Consider the following 13,649-nt stretch of genomic DNA (forward strand, 5'->3'; position numbering starts at 1 on the left):
CTTTTGTTCCCATGGCAACCTGGGTCTATTTCTACCACTGCACTTATCACATGATCTTTTAACTATTGGTTTCCTGGTAGGTAAGAGCTTTGTATCCCATCATATAGCATAGACCTTGGCCCATAGAAGGTACCCTATAAATATTTATTGAATGAACAGAGCTGCAAATTAATGTGTTTAGGTGCCATTTGATGGCATGGAGCTCCAGATCAGGTGCATGCCTTAATTTAAGAATGAATGCAAACATTAAAGTCAACCTGTAGAAGATCAAAAGTACTTGATATTATTATCTGGCTTAAGGCAAGACTATGTAAGTATCACAGTTTTTTATTTCTTTTCTCCAGAAAATAAAAGCATTTTGGTTAAATATTTAGATTCTTTCTATTACTTTTCATGCATCAGCTTCCTATTAGTGAGAGTTGATATGTTTTCTCTTTGTTTAATGTAAAAGATAATGTAATACAATAGTAAAGAAAGGTTTGTCAGTCAAAGTCTAGTCAGAAGACCACCAATTGTTTTAACTGATACAATTTAATAAAAAGAATGGTTAATCAGGTATTAGAGAACCAAAAAGGCAAAGTGAGGGGATGGAGGTATACCAGTGGTTGTAACAGCAGGAAAGTGTTAACAAATGTTCCTAGGACTGTGAGGACATGGGAAAGAGGTTAGGATTATTAAAACATAGACCCTGGGGGAGGAGTCTCAAGGAACTGGCTTCAGACCTGGGAAGATGGGGTGCCGGCAATCTGATACTGGTATCTGTGAGGGTGTGCAGTGAGGCTGTTTCTGGGTCTGTGAAAAAACTACAAACTAGAACTCAAAGCTGCTGCTAGGGTAAAGGATCATTGTTGGGATGACTCAGAAGAACAAGAAACAGAGCAAGTCCTTTTGTCCTCCTCCAGCCTCACGGTCTTCCTCTAATGCCCCCTCGTGGTAGAGCCGAACAGGGAGCAGTGGCCCAACAGAAATGAAATTCACACAGCCCTGGACCCAGCAAAACAGAGCAGTATAGACGGGCAGGTTTGAAACTCAGAGATGATGTCTTAATAACAAGTACATAAAATAAAAAGAAAACCCACCAACCACAATCAAACATCTGCTTAACTTCCATATGTGAATTCATCTTTACATAGTTTCAGCGTTATTCTATATTTGATATTAAATCATAGTTATTTTTCATGTTTCTACATCATATTCATAATTATTATGTTAATGGTTGCATAATAGTGCATTGTTTTGCAGTACTGCAATTTATTAAATTGTTCCCCTAAAGTGGGACATTTATATAGTTTCTAATTTATGGCTACTATAGATAATAAAACTTTAACATCTTTGTGTACACACTTTTTTCCTTCTATTTAATATTCCTATGAGTGAAATTATTATTTTAAAAGATATGAGCATCTTTATGTGTTGCTTTATTGCTCTTCAAAAGCAATTTATGTGACCATCAGCAATAAATGAGTACACCTGTTTAACTAGTAAATACTGATTTTTAAGCATCCCAATGAAATCATGGGAAAAACAAAGGCATATATTTTGAAGGCAATGGCAAAATAAATGATGGGACAGAGGGCATTTAAAACCTATCTTTTAAAACTGTGCTTTTGCTCTTTTAACAAGAAATATAGCCATAATGTAAAGCAGACAGATTTCTTAGCTTGGTCTTTCTTGGGCTAAATTTTTCCTATGAATTAAATACTTAAGACAGCAGTTCTCAAAGTGTGGTCCCTGGCACTGGCATCATTTGAAAACTTGTTAGAAAAGTAAACTCTTGGTCTCCTCCACAATTAGATCTACCCTTGATCTACTGAATCAGCAAATCTGAGGGTAGAGCCCAGCAATCTGTGTCTTCCTAGGCCCTCCAGGTGGTTATGATACATGCTAACATCAAAGAACCACTAACTTGATATGCATTCTGCAGAGATGGCTTGTGGATACATACTCATAAGTAATGTTTTTTAACTCATGGATATTTTAACATGAGCTTTACAAGTGTCAGCAAAGTCTTTTAAAAAGTGAAAATATGGAGGTCACAACACTGATTTGGCTTTTCCCCTGTGTTTCCAAGTAGACTCTCTTTTTAGTTCTTATAGTTATTTGCAGTGGTTCCTGTGGCACTGAGGCAAAGAAATTAAACTGCACTTAGAAGAGAAATGTGAGGTTTGTAAATAGTGTCCCAAACACATTAAAGTTTAGAAAATCTAAACTGTTAAAAATAGAACTACCATATGATCCAGCTGTTCCACTTCTGGATATTTATCAGAAGAAAATGAAAACACTAACTTGAAAAGATGTATGCCACGCCATGTTTATTGCCCAAATATTTACAATAGCCAGGGTATGGAAGCAACCTAAGTGGCCATCAATGGATGAATGGATAAAGAAGTTGTGGTATATATATACAGTGGAATATTATTCAGCCATAAAAAGAAGAAATATTGCCATTTGCAACAACATGGATGGAACTTGAGGGCGCCTTGCTAAGTAAAATAAGTCAGATAGAGAAGGACAAATACTGTATGACTTCACTTTTATGTGGAATCCAAAAAACCCCACAAAAACCAAGCTCATAGATACAGAGAACAGATTGGTGGTTGCCCAGGGTGGGGGATTGGGATGGGGGGTTGTGAGTGAAATGGGTGAAGGGGCTGAAAAGGTACCAACTTCCAGTTATAAAATAAATAAGTCATGAGGCTGTAATGTACAGCATGGTGACTATAGTTAATAATATTGTATTGTACATTTGAAAGGTGTTGAGAGTAAATCTTTTTTTCTTTTCACTGAGGAAGATTTGCCTTGAGCTAACATCTGTTGCCAATCTTCCTCTTTTTGCTTGGGGAAGATTAGCCATGAGCTAATATCCATGCCAATCTTCCTCTATTTTGTTATGTGAGTCACTGCCACAGCATGGCCACTGATGAGTGGTGTAGGTCTGTGCCCAGGAACCGAACCCAGGCCTCAAAAGTGGAGCACACCACGTTTAACCACCAGGCCATGGGGCTGGCCCCAAGAGAGTAAATCTTCAATGTTCTCATCACAGGAAAAAAAAATTTTGTAACTATGTATGGTGATGGATTCTAACTAGACATTGTGGTGATCATTTCACAATATATACAAATATTGAATCATTATGTTGTACACCTAAAACTAATATAATATTATGTGTCAATTATATTTCAATTAAAGAAAAGAGTTCATGTACGTAAAAGCCTTAAGCACAATGCCTGGACCACTTATTATCAATAAATGTTAGTATTACCGTTGTTAAGGCTATTATTATTATTTGGCCCCAAAGTACCTAACATATTATTGGAAACCTAAAAGGCACTTAATAAATACATATTAATTAATAGCTTCAGGTCGTTTAACCAATTAATCCACATTTGCAAGAAAACAGTTAAGTAATTAAAGTAAGTATCCAAGTAATTCAAATCAAAATATGGTTTCACCTTACATATCAAAATGCTTGAGGAATATGTGTTTTGGCACTTGATCTAGGTAATTGTACTTGTTCACAATTCCTTCATGCATAGAGAATAACTGGATTGACTATGGCTTGGAAGGTTTAGAGTAGACAAAAAAAAGGGTCATAATATCTGAAGAATAAAGTCAAAATATAAAGAATTACAAAATGCTTAGGCCAACCAGATGTTGCCAATCAAGAACATTACAGCGTTATAAGGGCAACAAGATTATCATTAGGGTAATAATATAATAGTTGGAATAATAATAAAAACTTTCCATACATATACAATATCTTATTTCATTATAATGGGCAAATCTTATAAGTAATCTGAGAAATCTAGCCACCTATCCCTTCATTTTACAGATGAGTAAGCTAAGTCTAAGAAAGGTGAAATGGTTTGGCTACAAATAGCTATAATGCAAAACATGATGAATTATGCCAGAATCAAACCAAGAAACTTAGAAGATCAGAGGAGGAAACAATTACTTCTGATGTCAATGATCAATAAAAGCTTCATAGAGGCTGGCCCGGTGGTACAGCAGTTTAAGTTTGCACGTTCTGCTTTGGGGGCCCGGGGTTTGCTGGTTTGGATCCTGTGTGCAGACATGGCACCACTTGGCAAGCCATGCTGTGGTAGGCGTCCCAAATATAAAGTAGAGGAAGATGGGCATGGATGTTAGCTCAGGGCCAGTCTTCCTCAGCAAAAAGAGGAGGATTGGCAGCAGATGTTAGCTCAGGGCTAATCATCCTCAAAAAAAAAAAAAAAAGCTTCATAGAGAGGGTGACATATAATCTATGTGTGGAAAGAAGGATATTATTTAAATAGGCAGAAAAAAAAGAGTGGACCATTTCAGACAAAGGGAACCAACAGCATAAGCAAAACAAGGGACCTGGTTGACTGGAACATAAGGGGCATTAAAAGGCACTGGATGATAAGATTGGAATGGAAGTTTTGGGGTGAAAAAAATTTTGAAGTCATTACCTCTTGATTTGCATGGAATTTTAAAATTTCCAAGCTTTCCACATTCATTGTGTTAGGACTTCTGATCGCAAGTAAAAAAATCTGACTCAAACCAGTTAAACAGAAAGGAAAATTTTTCGGATCACAGAGCCAAAGCATAGGAAGCTGAAGGTCAAGCTGGGATTCAGGGATGGTTGGAATCAAGGACTCTCTCCATTTCCTGTCTCTGCTTTTCTACCAGCTTCTTCCACACAGCCAGGACTCTGGCTTCCCAAAATTCCCTGGCTCAAATGATGATGATGATCATCATCATCATGATATAGCAATTAAAACTGAATTTAATAAATATTTAGTATGTTCTAGGTACTATGCTGAATGCTTTACATGTAACTCACATAGATTATATGTTATTATGCATACTTTAAATGTAAGAAGATTGAGACTGACAGAGGTTAAGTAATTTAACCAAAGTCACACAGTTACAAAGTGGCGTGATCAGGACTGCAACTCAGGAAGTCTTGACTCCAGAGTCCATGTTCCAGATAACTGGGCAATACTGGAGTAGTCAAGAGTGTCTAAGAGGGTCATTCATAAAGAGTTGGGGACTTCTATTTGAACCAGATAGAGTACAGGAAGAAGCATTTTCCAGGAGATGTAGAGTGTCATTTTGAGCAAAGAATACAATATCAGATGTTAAAAGATAAACTGAGGCATATTAAAAATTTTAAGAGTTTATTTGAGCAAAAATTGATTTGAATAGGCAGCATCCCATCTAGCAGACAGAAAGGAGCTCTGAGGAGCTGTACAAAATGGAAGACTTATATAGGCAGAAGGGAGCAGGACAACAAAGTTATAATAGCAAAAAGTATATTGATTGTGGCAATGTCACCCTTCTTTAGGGAATGGCAGGCGTTTGTCAGGCAGATGACCTCACTAGTGCTGATCAGGTGATTCCTGATTGACTGGTTTAAAATTCCATTTCTGGGAGAGCCGAAAGTGTAATTAAGTCAAGTCTTGGTTTGGTGATGTGGGGTTTAGCCTGAGTGACTCCATTTTGGGCCTGCTGTCTTATTTTTTTTTAACATAGGACACTAAATCTAAGTTGGACAATTAATGCTCGTTGTGAGGCATATTTACTAGCCACACTTCACAGCTGTAGAAGGTTTAAGTAATTTGCCTCAGATAATCCAGTAATTCAGTAGCAGAGTTGGAACTAGAATTAGGTCTTTTGACTCAGAGATGAGTGCTATTTTCATTACAAAATTCTATACCTTCCTATCCATCTCATTCTATTACTCACTGAATTAACTTGTCTTTCCAGGTTCATTCCTGCTGCAATTGTATGAGCTTTTCTGCCTTCCTGGATAGACCCTATGTCAACTCTTCTCTTTTTCCCTCTCAATCACCCAACTCTCCCTCATTCTCAGGCAAACTGAAGGGCAGCACCTTCTAGGCCCCTGTTGTGCTTGGTGAACACCTCCATCATAGCAAGTATCTTGTTTATTTCTACTTTATTGGCACGTATGTCTCCTCAGCAGAATATAAGTACTGTGAGGGAAGAAATGAGCTCATCTTAGTTGTAGATACAAGCACGTCTAATGTGAATCACACAGTAAGATTTTGACTAGAGATTTTCACATATTGGAGTATATGGGGTAGCTATTCTGGTTCAAAACGGATTTGGCTTGAGCTAAAGAATCTTGACTTATGGCCTATCAAACATGCATTGAACATCTGCTTTAACCAGTAAAGTAAAGAATGCGCTTTCTTAAGATAAGAGTGCATGCTTCTCCTCCTACAAGGCCATTATTAGTACTCCTGAAGATAAGTTCCCTTTCCCAGACATCAGGGACACGTTGACCTACTAATTTGTGACTGAATACCTCATTGAAACTTTGATGAATATGTATCCTGGGTGTGTTTAATGCATTTTCTTTGTTCTAGAAAGATATGACTATACTGAAAACCATGCTTCTCCAGACGCCTTCTTCCTTTGTGGAAACTGCCTTCCTGGGTTGTAATCCTGACCCTGGCTCAGGTAGAATGCACCTTCTCTCTCTTATCTGTAGAATGGTTGTTGGTTATTTTGCATCGACAATTGTGACATATATTTGAATGGTTAAATAGTTTGAGACTGTTCATTTATTCATTTCACCAATATCTATTGGACAACTCTCCTGAAAGACATGGTGAGAGGCTAGTTGAAAATAAGAGACTCTGGCCTCAAGGGACTCACTGTCTTAACAGAAGAGACGAGTCGTAGGTCATAAATAACTATAATATAAGGTAGAAATTTAGACCTGGAGTCAAAACAATCCTTTCTGGAGTGAAAACCTTCCCTATGCTCAATGTCAGCAAATGACTGTAGTAAATGCAGCTCAGGCCTGCCCCTCTGAAGCAGATTTCTATTAAAGTGAATCAGACAGAATGGAAATTTCATTCACTCTCTAATGCCACTATTTAAATGGGCCTCCAATCACCAGGTTATTGTTTTCCATTGCTAATGTTAGTTGATTTACTTTTGTAAGTAGACATTTGTACTGACCTAACAGATCCACTTGGGGAAAAGAATATATACTTTGCTGGGTTAATAGTACCTTATTGAGTTGTGGTAAAAATTAAGTGAAATGTGTCAACACATTTTATATAATAAGTATCCACAATGTTTTTCTTGGCACTAGAGGTATTAAAGTAAGCTTGAGAATTCCACATCCAAAGAAAGAGTATCAATAAAAACATGAATTTGACAAGTTGAATTGTTATTCTGTGTTAGAGAGCATCCTTGATAGGCTTTAAGCACTCACGTGTGAGCCTGTTCGCAGAATGGCCTGGGCCCCACTGGGTTTTACATATCCATCCCATACTTGTTTGAGACCAGACTTCCTTGCATCAGCAATGTGAAATCTGAAAGTGACAACTCAAGAAATCTAGCACCATACCCCTTGTAAGACAACCAAAAGGCTAAACCCAGGATATTGCCTTATTTGGAACACTTTCTCCTGAAGGGGAGCAGAATATGCCACCCCAAACTATGCCTTTTTGGCATAAGGATTATTTTAAGCTGGTTATTTTTAAGAAACAGCAGACACAAGAGAAGCTCTGAAAACTGAGTAGAAGCTATCCTTTTGTAAGAGATATTTGCATTTATAAGGGAAATCTCCATTTGTAAGGGTGTCTCCCTTTCTGTACCAGGAAGAGAAGGATGACTAAATTTCTAGAAACTCTTATCAGTGGAGAAGGCAAGGACTTAAATTTGCACAACAACCTTACCCTTGTTTACTGTACTTTGCCTGGTCACCTCCCACAACTGGCCTCCACCCCCTCCCCTCAACATCTTCTTTTGTCTTTAGCTGAAGATGGTATTTATGGTGGTGGCTTGGGCCATTTTGGGGAGTTACTCAGTTTTCCTGGAGCTCTCCCATGTATACAAGAGGTATACGTGTTATTAAACTTCTGTTTGCTTTTCTCCTATTAATCTGTCTTTTATTACTGGGGCGTCTCAGCCAAGAACCTACAAGGGTAGAGGGAAAATTATTTTTTATTCCCTACACTCCCCTATCCCTAAATATTTAATTCTTTCAATTCTCAGAGAGACCTGCTGAACGCATCGCAGAGGGACATGGCTCTCCCTTGCAAGGCAGGCAAATAAATTCAGCTTTGTTTCTTACCATTTAACACCTATCCTCTGGCTTCCTCTAACTCTGGAAGAGGTATAGGTCGGTCTGTATCTTAGCTTAAAAAAAAATTAACATATTGGGGAAATACATCATAGACTATAAAGTCCTCTCAGCCTAATAAAGTGCTCAAAAGGATGATGATATTAAATCTTTATGGACTATAAAATCACAGTATTTGCTCCTAAAAGGATAGAACAGCTTTCAAATATTTTAGGAATGGGAAGAAAGATACCATTTATAAGTGTGGACGTTATGCTGACAATTTCTTTTCCTTTTTAACGTTATGTTCTTCTTCTCTATGTTGTTAAGGTTTTGTTTGCTTGCTTGCTTGTCCTTCCTCTACATTGTCAATTTGTTTGCATACACTGGACACCCTTAAAGAGAGTTCGGATAAATGATATTGTGGACTTCTGTTCCCTTTTTTATTATATCTAACTCTTTCTGGGTAAAATCATGTTGAAAAGAATATCAATGGGTTTTGAAACACGAAATAAGTCATAAAACATACAACTTAGGGGATAAGGTGGCAATAAATGTTGAAGGGAGGAGAGAGATTCCGCCCATTTTGCTCTCTTTTATTCCAGCTAGGTGGAAAGAATTTTGGTTAAGCATTGATAATAGTCATATAAGGCTTCCTTCAGAGCTGCATAATTGGTAGTCTTCTTTCCAAGGGCCAAAATACATTAAAGATGTGATTTTAGGGGCCGGCCTGGTGGTGCAGCAGTTAAGTTCACACGTTCCACTTCTCAGCGGCCTGGGGTTTGCCGGTTCGGATCCCGGGTGTGGACATGGCACCGCTTGGCAAAAGCCATGCTGTGGTAGGCGTCCCACGTATAAAGTAGAGGAAGGTGGGCATGGATGTTAGCTCAGGGCCAGTCTTCCTCAGCAAAAAAAAAAAAAAAAAAAAAGAGGAGGATTGCCAGTAGTTAGCTCAGGGCTAATCTTCCTCAAAAAAAAAAAAAGATGTGATTCTAGGAAAGTAATTGAACTTTCATCTTACCTGCCTACCTACTGTCTATCAAATTAATTACTTTCAATGTCTTCCTCCTTTTACTCCTTCCTTCATCCCTTCCTTCTCACTCGCAGGCTGTCTCTCTCTCCCTCTCTCCTATATATCATTCTTTACTGCCCTTTAGCCTATATCTTCTTTCCCAGCCCTCTCTCTTTAAAATTACTTATTGTGGGGCTGGCCCAGTGGCATAGTAGTTGAGTTTGTGTGCTCTGCTTGCTTCAGCAGCCTGGGGTTCATGGGTTCAGATCCCAGGCACAGACCTGCACATCACTCATTGGGCCGTGCTGTGGCAGCGCCCTACATACAAAATAGAGGAAGATTGGCGTACATGTTAGCTCAGGGACAATCTTCCTCAAGCAAGGGGAGGAGGATTGGTAACAGATGTTAGCTCAAGGCCAATCTTCCTCACATACACAAAAAATTACTTATTGTAATACTGACTCAGAGAGGACAACGACTTTCAACATATGGCTAATGCCCTATAAGTCTAGAGAGAAATGGATTAGCTGTTTTTTAATTTGTTTAGAGAGAGTGGGGCAAATTTGACCAAATATTTAACTGCTAGAATATGAAAAACAAAGAGCAATCCCATATTTGCTGTTAACAGAGATGATGACTGCACTATGCTGGGGGTTAATGACTGTCTTTCCCCTGCAGATACAGGCAGCTATTCCATTGTGTGGGCGATGTAGACAGATGTAATGTATGTGTAACTCTAAAGGAGATGGACTCTGCGGTTTACTGTTGTCTGTAGGCTTTTAAAAATTACAGCAATAATTCCCCTCTTGTGCTGGCTTCTCTTAAGGAAGTTTTATGAACCTCAGCACTTTCACTGCCAAAAGGTTAAAGGTTTCCTGGAAGACTGAGGGAAAATGTTCTTAAACCTCCACCTTGCTTTCTGTCCTTGAAGGTGTTATGTGACATGCTGATGAAGAAAAGAAAGAGCCAGCAAAATTCTGCATAGCAAAATAATGACAAATAGAACCTGGCTTTTGTGATTACAACCAAAGCCATTCAGGCATACCACAAGCTTTCAGAAAGTCAATAATTGAAAAAAATGTATTGATTGTTACCAGGACCCTTAGAGAATGGCCCAGAATTTTCCAGTTGATCAAAGGTGACATTCTAAGAACAACGAACTTTTCCAGACAGGAAATAATCACCAGAGATGTTAAAATTATGTAAAAAATTTTAGTGCTTTCATTTGGAAAGGAATGGAAGAGTAATTGAAGTTAGCGTATGTGCCAACAACCACAAAATGTTTCTCCCATTCCCTCAATTAAGTTGTTTACCACTAAAATTGATTTAATATAATAAATATAAGAGAAAGGCAAATGTGCAAATTCTAAAATGCAATTTCGTCTATTAATAAACAATTCTTGATTCTAAGCACATTATAATAAAAAAAAATCCAAAAGTTTTGGTGTTGGACAAGGATGAGTTCAAATCTCTTTGGGCCAGTTATCAATAATATGCCCCTGGGAAATTTAATCTCTTTAAACATCTGTTTTCTTCTTTGTGGAATGGAGACAATATCTGCCATGGTATTTGGTGGGTGCTTAATAAAAGTTATATTCCATCCTTTACATATTTAAATTATATCCTTTACTTTCTCTGAGCATTTGATTATTATATGTTGGAAGTATTAGCAGCCTTATTTGTTTGTTGCCTACAGCAAACCCTAAAGGCATCTCACTTTTGAGAAAACATCTGCTATTCTTAGTTTATCTAGAACGCTCTGATTGGTTTCTGAATGAGAATCAAAAGGACAGACTGGATGGCGTCTCAGGGCTTCATGGGACTAGGGTAACTTAGTCACTGCAGGCAGTTTAAGCGTCTATATCTTAACGCCTGTGCAGAGCAACGCCACCCCTCTCCTTTCCACTTTGTGTTTCTGCTTTGGCCTCTGTCTCATGGTCTATCTTTGCTTTAACAGAGCCACCTCCTGGTTAGTGTGTTCAATGTGATTGCTGCTGTGCACTCCCAGCAGCTTATTGATGTGTCACTTTGGATCACAGTAAGCTTCAGTGACATATAAAGTGCACATGTAGTAGAAACTTTCACTTTAATAATTGTTACTCACCAGTATTCCTGCACAATATTATCCCCAAGCAACTAAATTTCAGAAGAGCACAGGGAGTTATTTAGTCATGTTAGAGTGTCTGAGTTCTGGATTTTTTGTATGACATCATGGCAGTTCTGATGGATTCATTCTGCCCCTCTGGGTTTAGGTTCTGCACGCATAAAATGGAAGTGTTTGCCCTCCACAAGATTTGAATAATAATGAGGACTAACCAAATATTCTGCAAATTAAAATCACCAAGTATATAAAATAAAACTAAGGATTTAAACTCTAATTTGAGGCTTCATTAATCAGTTTATACATCTTCACTTGGGCACCATAAGATCACAAAACTATTACCTACTACACTGTTGCATATTTTGGAACTTGAAAATTTACACTATGGAGCCAGCCCTCATGGCCCAATGGTTAAAGTTCAGCACACTCTGTTTTGGCGGCCTGGGTTCAGTTCCCGGGCATGGAACCACAACACTCATCTGTCAGTAGCCATGCTGTGGCAATGGCTCACATAGAAGAACCAGAAGGACTTACAACTAGAATATACAACAATGGACTGGGGCTTTGGGGAAGGAAAAAAAATTTTGCACCATGTCTTTATGACTTTTTTATAACTCATCTATTTTGACAAAAATTAAATATGAGTGATAGAAAAAGGTTTCAGTCATGTGTAGATTGTTGAAGTTAACATTCTTTGAGACTGGAGACCCAGGCTTAATGAAATCATTTCATTAAATGAGGAGGGGGTGTCTCATCAGGTATTCAGGAAACTGTGGATTTGATTTCAGATCTATTTATATTTCTGGTAATTCTCATTAGAACCTGGAGTTACAGATACTAGAAGTATGTCCATGTTTCTTTGTGAAAGTCTTCTTTCTAAGGGGCAAAGCATATATCAAAGATGTGATTCTAGGAAAGTCATTTGACATGTCTGTTCAGACAAGACTCACATGGAGAATGATAGAATCTGAAATGTTGAGTTGGAGCAAAAATTAGTTCCTGCTGTGGACAGTGGGAAATACTGCCTGTTTGGGAGAGGGCTCTGGAGGGCGTTGGGAAGGACATAGGAGACTAAAATTTATTGAGCTCTGCTCTGTTCAAGGCTCTGAACATCCTTATTTACATATGTCACATTGTTTAATTATTTCAACAACCAGCATATTCTGTCCCTATAGGCAAGCTACACATGGAGCCATGTTATAATCACAGGGTTCTTTAGTGAGCATGGAATCAGAAGAAAAAGAGTTGATTGCATAATATGAATGTTTAATGTTTGTGACAACTTCTTGTTAAGTGTATGCCTATATACACAGATCAGAGAGGTTGTGTCCTTGGGCATGGTTTACCTCACTTCTGGGTGCATCTTGGATAGGTACAACCTTTGCCCTTTAGGCTTTCTCTTTTTCATGTTTCTGGGGCTGACAGCTCCCACTCATAGATATTGGCCTGGGAGAGATTGTTTCTTTAAGATGACTATATTAGTTAGTTTTTACTGCGAAACAAATAACTTAAAAATCTCAGTGGTTACCATGAAACATTTATTTCAAGCTCCTAGGTCTGTAGGTCAGCCATGATTCAGCTGATCTAGGCTGAACTTGGCTGGGCCAGAGTGGACACAGGCTTCTGGTCAGGTTCAGGTCTGTTCCTCCTCTTTTCTGGGCCCGTGGTGCCTGGAGCACATTCTTCTAATGGGAAATCACAGGAGCACAAAAATGCAAGCAGAAACGTGATATTTCTTAAGGCCTCAACTGGGAGCTGTCACACTGTCACTTCCCCCATGCTCTATCAACTAAATAAAGTCACAGGACTAAGCCCAGCATCAAGAGAGTTGGGAGGTATACTCTTCTCAAAGCAGGAGTTAAACTGAAAAGAGCATAGATGTAAACTCTCTAAGAAAAGAGAGGGAAGAGTTAAAAATTGGGAACAATGATCCAATCTACCACAGTGACTCTGAAGATATGTACTCTAATCCGTTACATGTTGATTTCATAGTTTAATTCTCAGAAGACTAGTTCCTTTAGATTCTTAGATGTGGCGAAGGAGCATGGCATCTCATTTTTGCCTTCTGTTCTCATCTGCAGGAAGGGGGCAAGATTGAATCTCCTTTGAGCATTTGCTCTCTAAGCCAAACTGACTCTTATCTCTGCCACCAGGTATATTGATGTAAAGAGTTGTGCAAGAGGTCAAAAACCTGGGGGATGCCTTACTTGGCCTGATGTCAAGGTGGATGACAAATTCTATTAAATCAGAACCTTTTCCCTTCCTGGTAAATCAGCCTCATCTATCTTTGCTAAAGTTAATTTATGAGCCATCCCAGGGAATTGGTGGTATTTGGGCCTCTCTGTTTCTGCTATATTGGTTGCCCCTGAAAATTAAATTGCTTATCTATTTCACGAAATATAAAGATGACTATTTTTATTCTGAAAAGTTGTGAAATATATCAGACATAC

Source organism: Equus asinus, chromosome X (assembly GCF_041296235.1).
Source record: "Equus asinus isolate D_3611 breed Donkey chromosome X, EquAss-T2T_v2, whole genome shotgun sequence".
Taxonomy (NCBI): Eukaryota; Metazoa; Chordata; class Mammalia; order Perissodactyla; family Equidae; genus Equus; species Equus asinus.